At 46.4% G+C, this 7,639-nt stretch overlaps 1 long non-coding RNA gene across 2 annotated transcripts in view; it reads right to left on the bottom strand.

Moving 5' to 3' along the window:
• LOC111944523 (uncharacterized) overlaps positions 1-7,639 on the bottom strand; it is a 46,809-nt gene that overhangs the window by 35,419 nt on the left and 3,751 nt on the right. The window contains exons 3-4 of one of the 2 annotated variants that reach the window (XR_015274164.1): positions 6,809-6,923; positions 6,335-6,672 (exon numbers count right to left, since the gene is read on the bottom strand). This is a non-coding gene — a long non-coding RNA (uncharacterized LOC111944523). The remainder of the gene's footprint in view (positions 1-6,334; positions 6,673-6,808; positions 6,924-7,639) is intronic. The other variant, XR_015274163.1, reaches the window with a different exon arrangement.

The following is a 7,639-nucleotide window of genomic DNA, read 5'->3' as shown; positions in this document are numbered from 1 at the left end:
CATGTTGAGAAAGAAAATCCCTTCTATCCCCTCAAATATTTTGCATGTATTGTAAACAAGAAGGCGGACAGAAAGGCAGCAGAGGAAAGCAGAGGAACAAGAAACTATTTTTATCATAGTGGTCATTTTTAACAACCATAGCATCAAGATTGTAGTAAGTGTTGCTCTAGTAGAAGAAGCAAGCAATAAACTATGAAACAGAAGAATGTATCATGGCAAATTGATGAAGAGGTAATATGAAATGCATTTTCTTGGAGTAACCAGGTAAGTTATCTCCTGAAGAATGATTCTTAGAGGAAGAGCTTCCAGATGGTAGGAAGCATTAGTGCATCAAGCCTCCCTGCTCTTACTATTTTCCACCTAAATTAAAGAAATGAAATAAATCCTTAATAATGCAGTAATTAGTGATGCCTTTTTATTTGATTTTTTTATCAGTGTCTTAGTAGGAGAATGTGAATATTTGCACAGCTATTACTATCAGATAATCTAAAAGCAGTCATATGAAATCTACATTATCTATGTAAATGCCTCTGTAAGATGCAGTGAGATGGTTCTTTTTTTGGTAACAGGCTGCACAATTGCATGCTGTACTGTTCTGGTTCAGAATGTTCCTCTTTCTCCAATTAGAGAAGACCAGCCCCATGATGATCACTTTATCTTTTATTTCCAATGATTTAGAAGATTTGTTTGACCTGTGATCATTAATAAACTTTGTGGTATTGTCCTGATTTGGTAAGGGAACTTCTAATATTGCAAACAAGGTTATGAATCAGCAATTGTTAATATTAAAGTCTACACTGAAGCTGTATTTTCCCAACATTTCAAGCCTCACACAGTAATGTGAAAGGGGCGTACACTGTGTGCAACTCAGATGAGCTGATACAGAACAACAGGGTGGTGACACCTGACCCAAAAACAGATAAAAGATCTACTTAATCTGCAATACTCTTGAGTAGTTTGGAAAGTGTAGGTTACCTCTTGTGGGCCTAGCCCTTTCTTTCTAGTGGTATAAAGTGCTGAGAAAGTGCTGCCGTTTCAGCCCCATGGAGCTGGGTCGCAGCAGTCGGAGCCCTCCCTGGACGGCTCTCCAGCCCTCCCAGGGTGACTACTGCTTGCTGTGTCTTGGCCAAGTTAATTTAACTTCTCCCAGGCAAGGGCTTTCCTGCCTGGAGGTTGCTCTGTTGCTTTATATCATCCCCACTGGCTAGAGGGGTATTGGGTTCACTGGAAGGAAATGTTTCTTGATAGCCATGCTGCATTTTCTCCGTACATAGCTTCTAGGTCTATTTGCACACACCAGGCTACACTGCTTTCCTGCAGACAGGAGAAATTCTGAACCCCCTGAAATCAATGGAAAATTCCCACTGGTTTCTACAGGAAAATGATTTCAAAAGCAGGCTACTAATTTCATTTACCTATATGGGCATTATTATGTAATTTTGGCTAGGTATGTAAAGTCATATATGTGTGTGTGTGTGTGTGTGTGTGTGTGTGTGTATAAAAATAAATAAATAAATAAATAAATACATATATATATATATATATATATATATACACACCACCTTTCAGCTATATATTCAAGGCTCTTATTTTTCCCATCAATCAACCCACTCTAGTTTCTGGAACATTTCACCTAATTTTTTGTTGTCTGTTTATAACTAGATACTGTTTTTCAGTAAGCAGGAAGCAAACTACCAAACTTGTATGACATTCCAGCCCTGGTTTCAACACTTCTGGTGCATACTTCCAGCGCCACACTGCGATGCCTCCTCACCTACAGTCCCTGGTGCCTCACCCTTCCTCTGCCTTCTGACTCTGAAAAGCTGGGTCACATCTACCTTCTACCATCACCTCTTAGACTCTTCTCTTTACCTTCCTCAGGATCCTGTCTGTCCTTTGCAGTCAGACTCTTTCCACCACCTCTATGAATTCTGGCTTGTTTTTTTTACTTTTAGACTACTTATTTTTGGACTGTCATTTAAATTTCTTTTGAGTCATTGTTATTATCGAGCCAACATTTATAAATAGCTCTATGCATTGCAGGTATGTGATAATCAAGTCCTTTGATTTTTGAGCAATTTGGTTACTAAATGATAGCAATAAAAAGCATGTAATCATCATGGGCATTAGCCCAGGAAATGTTTCTAGCATTAAAGCTTTCAGGAGGTAGATGATGATTCTGGTAAAAATTTATGGTTCTTAATAATGAGTGTTATGATTTACCTTTACAATACTAAATGGTGAGGTGTCATAACAGCTATGGGTAATACCTGGGGGCGATGCTTTTCAGAAAAATAGTAATCTTTTAAAAGGAAGAGAAGAAAAAGCCTTTTGTGTATGTAAAGACGTGATTTATTTTTAAAAGGGCATAAAAATCCAGTTGTGTACATTACGGCTAGTGTGATGTAAAAAGGCAGAGAAAAATGCTAGTTAGCTTATTCTTACAGCTGCAAAGTATGTGTAGAGCTCTGTGGATATATAGGTATTACTGTTTTCAGTTTCCTCAAGAAAACCCTATGAACACTAGAAGCCACCTAAATTGACACGAAAGACAATAACTTGTTATAGGAAGAAAACACACTTCCTTCAAAATCATATGTAGTCTTCAAAGTAGTAAAAACAGTAAAAAGTAAAAACATCTGCATAACTGTACACATCTACATGCAACACTGTGGGCATTTATTTTAGGCAAATTTGCAGCAGCAAGAGGAATCATAACACAGGTCATAAATACGCACTGCAACAGCATAGCCCCTGCTGAGGTGAGTGGATGTTGTGCCTCTGTCAGGTCTGGGAGAATGGGGCTTCTCTACTCTAGCTCTAGTCCCTCTTCAGAGAGGGGTTCCTGTATGTAGATATGTATATTTATTCCATTCAAGGATATAAACATATTTAAGGGCTTTAGTTTTAAATATTTCTGGAAAGAGCACCTGAAGTCCAATGGCAGTCCCTACCACTTAATTTAGGGTACTGCTAAGCAGAGAAACGCTTCACACTATGGGCAGACCCAGGCAGGGCTGTGGCCCTGCCTGCACAGGACAGTAGGGACCAAAACCACTCTTTGTTCTCCCTCTCCCACCACAGGGCACGATGCGCCATTGTGCTGGAGGACACAGCCCTTTGGGCAGCTCCCCGCTCCAGGAAGGCCCCAGCAGGGTGAGGGACAGCCAGTATCACAGTGTCACCTGCTCTGCACCAGGACCGTGCCACACCAGCGTCTGCTCTGCCATCAAGTGCCTGTGCCACTCTGGGGGCCCTGGCGTGACAATGACTTACCTATGGCAGCAGCCTTCGAGGCTACTCCAGCGGAGAAAATTACCCAGAGATATAAATCTTCATAGGATTATGGCCTTTAAAGACAAGGCTAAGTTCAAGTAATTATTTTTGGGGTAATTTTTTAATTCAATTTTCTACCAGGATGCAAAACCCATTTCAAAGCAGAAATTTAGCATTCTGAATTAATTAAATATGCCCTCACCAAAGTAGCTGTTAATGCACATTTGGTGCTGCCACAAACCTCATTCTAAAATGTCCTAGGAAATGCTCATACTGGCACAATTAAACCCCTTTATTTATAAAGTAATTTCTTACTGTGTTCCACTATAAACTTTTAGTGTGATTTTTGCCAATAATGAAACATCATTAGACTACTAGAGGCAGGGAGGTTTTAGAGTTATTTTTTAGCACACTGGATTCGCAATTTCTAAAGCAAAGTAGGAAGTGTAGCATTGTAAAAAATGTCTTTCACTAGGGGTCTAGTCTTTCCCACAGTGAAATCAATTGGGACTTTGCATTGGATACCAGGATTTGGCCCTAAATATTTTGGATGTAACATGAGCAAGCCTGCTTTCCTGAGCAGTCCTGTGGAAGCTACGTGCATTGCCACGATCAGATCCATAGCATGAATAGTCACTACTTGGAGGTCACTTATTCAGAAATGACCCCTTCTGTCCTTCAATGTATATATGTGACAGACCCCTGGAACTGCTAATAAATGGGGGGAGTCTCTCTGAGATCATGTTATAGGGAAACATCATCCAAGAGTCCACACTGAGCATTTACATAACATTCTAGAATCATTTTGGTGAGCATATCCAGTATTTCTCCAACCGGATCTTATACTTTCGCTCTTTTAACCCACATAGCATAGCAATTCCCAAAAGATTTTAGAGAAATCTACAATCATCAAAATGTTAATTTTGACAATGACAAAGAGTACATGCATTAAAAATGCATCAGCCCTGTCATTAAGGCATTATTCAGCAAAACCATCTCATCATGCTTTACAGAGAGCAGCTAGAGGAAACAAAGTATAAGGAACCATTTGCTAAGCTTGTGTTTATGGGTACCAGTCCAATACATACTACACAAGTTACTCAACCAAGCAAAGAGCAAACAAATCCACGCCCTTTATGTGATGAAATGGGAACTTTTAACAATATTCTAAGTCATGACTCAAGGGAAAATGTCAACTAAAAGCTCTGACCAGAGGAAGGTTTGTAATACAAACCTGGATTTTAAAATAGTGTTTCCATCGCTGTTCCTGCAGCACTTGAGAATGTGGCTGTGTTACGGTGCTGAACTGACTGATTTAGCAGCTGATCATGTCTTTTTAAAGCATAATTTAACATTATTTCTGAGGCTGTTGAACATACTAAACTACAAGGAAAAAAATCTGCTTTCAAGTGGTATTAGAGAATCACAAGGATCAGAGTGCTAGCATCAAAGATGTGTCTAAAGAATAACAGATCCACACGTCTGTGTTACAGCGAACACTCCACTCACTACTAAAGGCAACAGACTAAGACTGCTTTGGCAGTTGTTGGAAATTATTAAGTAGAACATTGACAGCCTTTCAATCTCTAAGCAAGAGACAAAGACATTCTCCATCAGCCCACCTGGTGCTCTCAATGATCACCCCACATCTGGCTTGTCCACATTAAAAATCATTCCTAGCCCCATCATAGCTGAGATTGGGGAAGGATGCATTCAAAAACGCTGTCTTATCACAAGACTCCTGGTCTTGCTTTAAAATGGCTTCTGATCTAATTCACTTAAGGCTAAAGGCTGAAATCTGGTCTCACAATTGTGAATACATGGCAACAAGACCTGGGATCATATGGGCATGTGGAGAGGCCTTGAACGGCAAACCACAGGGATGATCACACCCTGCTCTTTTTCTTTGCCAGGCTAGTGGGCAGAAGAGCAGGGAAAAAAGGACTGGAACTATGAATGCTATACCTGGATTTTCCTAAGCACAACATCTGAAAGACTGATCAGGTTTTAACCAAATCCTGTGCCCTGCTGCTGAGACTGGAGAGAAGGACCGATGCACTTTGTGTTAAAGGGATGGGGCATGTCTTGGCCAGTTATGGGAATCAACACTCCCTTAGTTGTGTCTCCCACCTGTCCAGCTGCAAGTAGCATTTGGGGAGTCCTGAGCTCTTGGAAAGGGCACAAATAAGCCACCACCTGAGCTGCAGAGGGGAAAAAACCCCTCAGCTCTGGCCCTGAGCATGTGTCTCAATCTGGGGCCTTAGAAGCTGATAAACACTGCTGGGCTGGAGCTGGTGTGAAGGTGGCTTCTTAATCCTGCCCTCACCAGGTCGCAGGGTGAGGATAAAAGAGCAAGAGGGGCATTGCTTTCATCGAAAGCAACCGGCCTCAAGCTGCTCCCCAGGAGCGGCCGCACCGGATGGCCGAGCCCCTCGGCAGCCGGGGAAGAGGGGCTTTCCCGGGCGCCCCGCGGCCGTGCGGGATGTCCCTCGCCTCGCCAGCACGGGCTGCTCGGCACCTCCCCGCCCTCGGGCAGCCCCAGCCCCGCACGACTCGGCTGCTGCGGCCGCGGGGCCGTGCCCGCCGGCGGGCAGGCAGCCCGGGCTCTGCCGGGGGGCGCGGACGGAGCCGGGGCCGCCGCGGCCCGGCCGGCGGGACCCCCGGCAGGCGAGCCCGGCCGACTCGGCTCCTCCATCCGCGCCCCACGCCGGAGAGGGGAGAGGGGCCGCGGACGGAGAGGGCTGGGGGCTGCCGACCGAGTGCCGGGGCACCGAGGCCGCCCGGACGGGGCGGGAGGCTTCCCCCGGCCCCGGCGCAGCCTAAAGAGCGCTGCCCGCCCCGGCGCAGCCCGCAGCGGCCGCGGCTCCCCCGGCCACCCTGTGCCGAGGAGCTCGGCCAGCCCTGCCGCGGCCCTCCCCAGCCCTGGGCTCGCTCCCACGCACACACACACACCGGGCACCCCCCTCCGCAAGAGACAGGGCGTTCGAGCTCCCCCCGCCCGGGCAGAGACACAGAATGAAACATTGCAAAGCGTAGGAAAAGATGGAAAAGGTGCTACCTTGGCAACTAGAGGAGGTGAGGAGCCAGCTGGTGGGCTGGGGGCGGTCGCGCTGCCTGCCTGCCTGCCCGCCGCCGGTACTCTCCTCGACTACGCGTATTCTTAAGCAATAACAACGTAATCCGTATTATCCACCCAAGAATACCCGTCACCGAAGAGAGTCAGAAAGCTGCTGCTGTTGCTGCTGCTGTTGCTGCTGCTGCTGCTGCTGCTGCTGCTGGAAGTGCTGCACCGGGACAATAAATCCATAACTATAATTCGCCTCTAGAAGAAGGAGAATCCACAAGGGTTGCCGAGCGATCTTGTCCCATATCCAGTGGACGCAGAACCTTCCCACCCTGAGGAAGCGAACGAGAGGAGCAGGCATTTAATACACACACGTACAGTCCCTCTGCTCTCCTGCTCCCTTATTGGAGTGAGCAAGGGCTTGCAGGCGAGGTGAAAGGAAATAAATCAAAGTAAGGCTGAGTTTACCTGGTGATTGCCTGGATTCTTCCTCTGTGCTTCTCTGGTATCCTATTCCCTAGCTGTATGCTCCATCAATTCTCTCTGGGAGCTTGCAGGAGATGTCACACGCAGCAACAGATTCCTGTAAAAGAGATGCACGGTTAAGCACACAAATATTACAAATCTGTTTGCATAGGTGGGCTTGGGAAAGCTCCGATAAAGCAGCAGACACGCCTGAGAGACTTTTCATCTGAGCTTTGGAAATGCATTTTACAAGTCCTGACTCACACTGACTCGATGTGCTACCAAGAGGAGGGAGGGCGGAAAGGAAGGCGATGGAGAGGAGAAAAAAAAAAAAAAAATCAAAGAAAAAAATAGCAAAGGCTCCGATCTCAGCAGAGGCACTCCACTGTCAGGCCTCCTAGCGCCATAAAAATCTAAGGCGAAAAAGGCTTCAAAGTACAAATTCTGCACTCTCCGCTCCCCGCGTGTCCCCGAACGGCGGAGCCCGGTGGCTGCGGGGCGCCGAGCCGGGCAGGCGGCTCCGCGGCGGGCGGGGGCGGCGGCAGCGCACCTCCGCCCTGACACCTGCCGCCGCCCTGCCAAGGTCTGCGAAAGGCGAACCGGGGGAAAAAAATAACAAGAATAAAAGAAGTTATTTCCGAATGGCGCCCGCGGCTCTGCCCGTCACCCGGAGCAGTTCCCTTATCAGCAGCGCTCGTGCCTGGGGGAGGCGGGAGGGGGAAGCTTTGTCTGATGATCTGCCGCGGTGATAATAAACGTTTATTGTTCGCCAACTAAATAGAAAGGATCTCTGCAACGTCATGGCACAGCACACTTCGCCTAGCGCTAAGGAAC

Source organism: Cyanistes caeruleus, chromosome 9 (genome assembly GCF_971803275.1).
Source record: "Cyanistes caeruleus chromosome 9, bCyaCae1.hap1.1, whole genome shotgun sequence".
Lineage (NCBI taxonomy): Eukaryota > Metazoa > Chordata > Aves > Passeriformes > Paridae > Cyanistes > Cyanistes caeruleus.
This window is presented reverse-complemented; position numbering and strand designations above follow the sequence as displayed.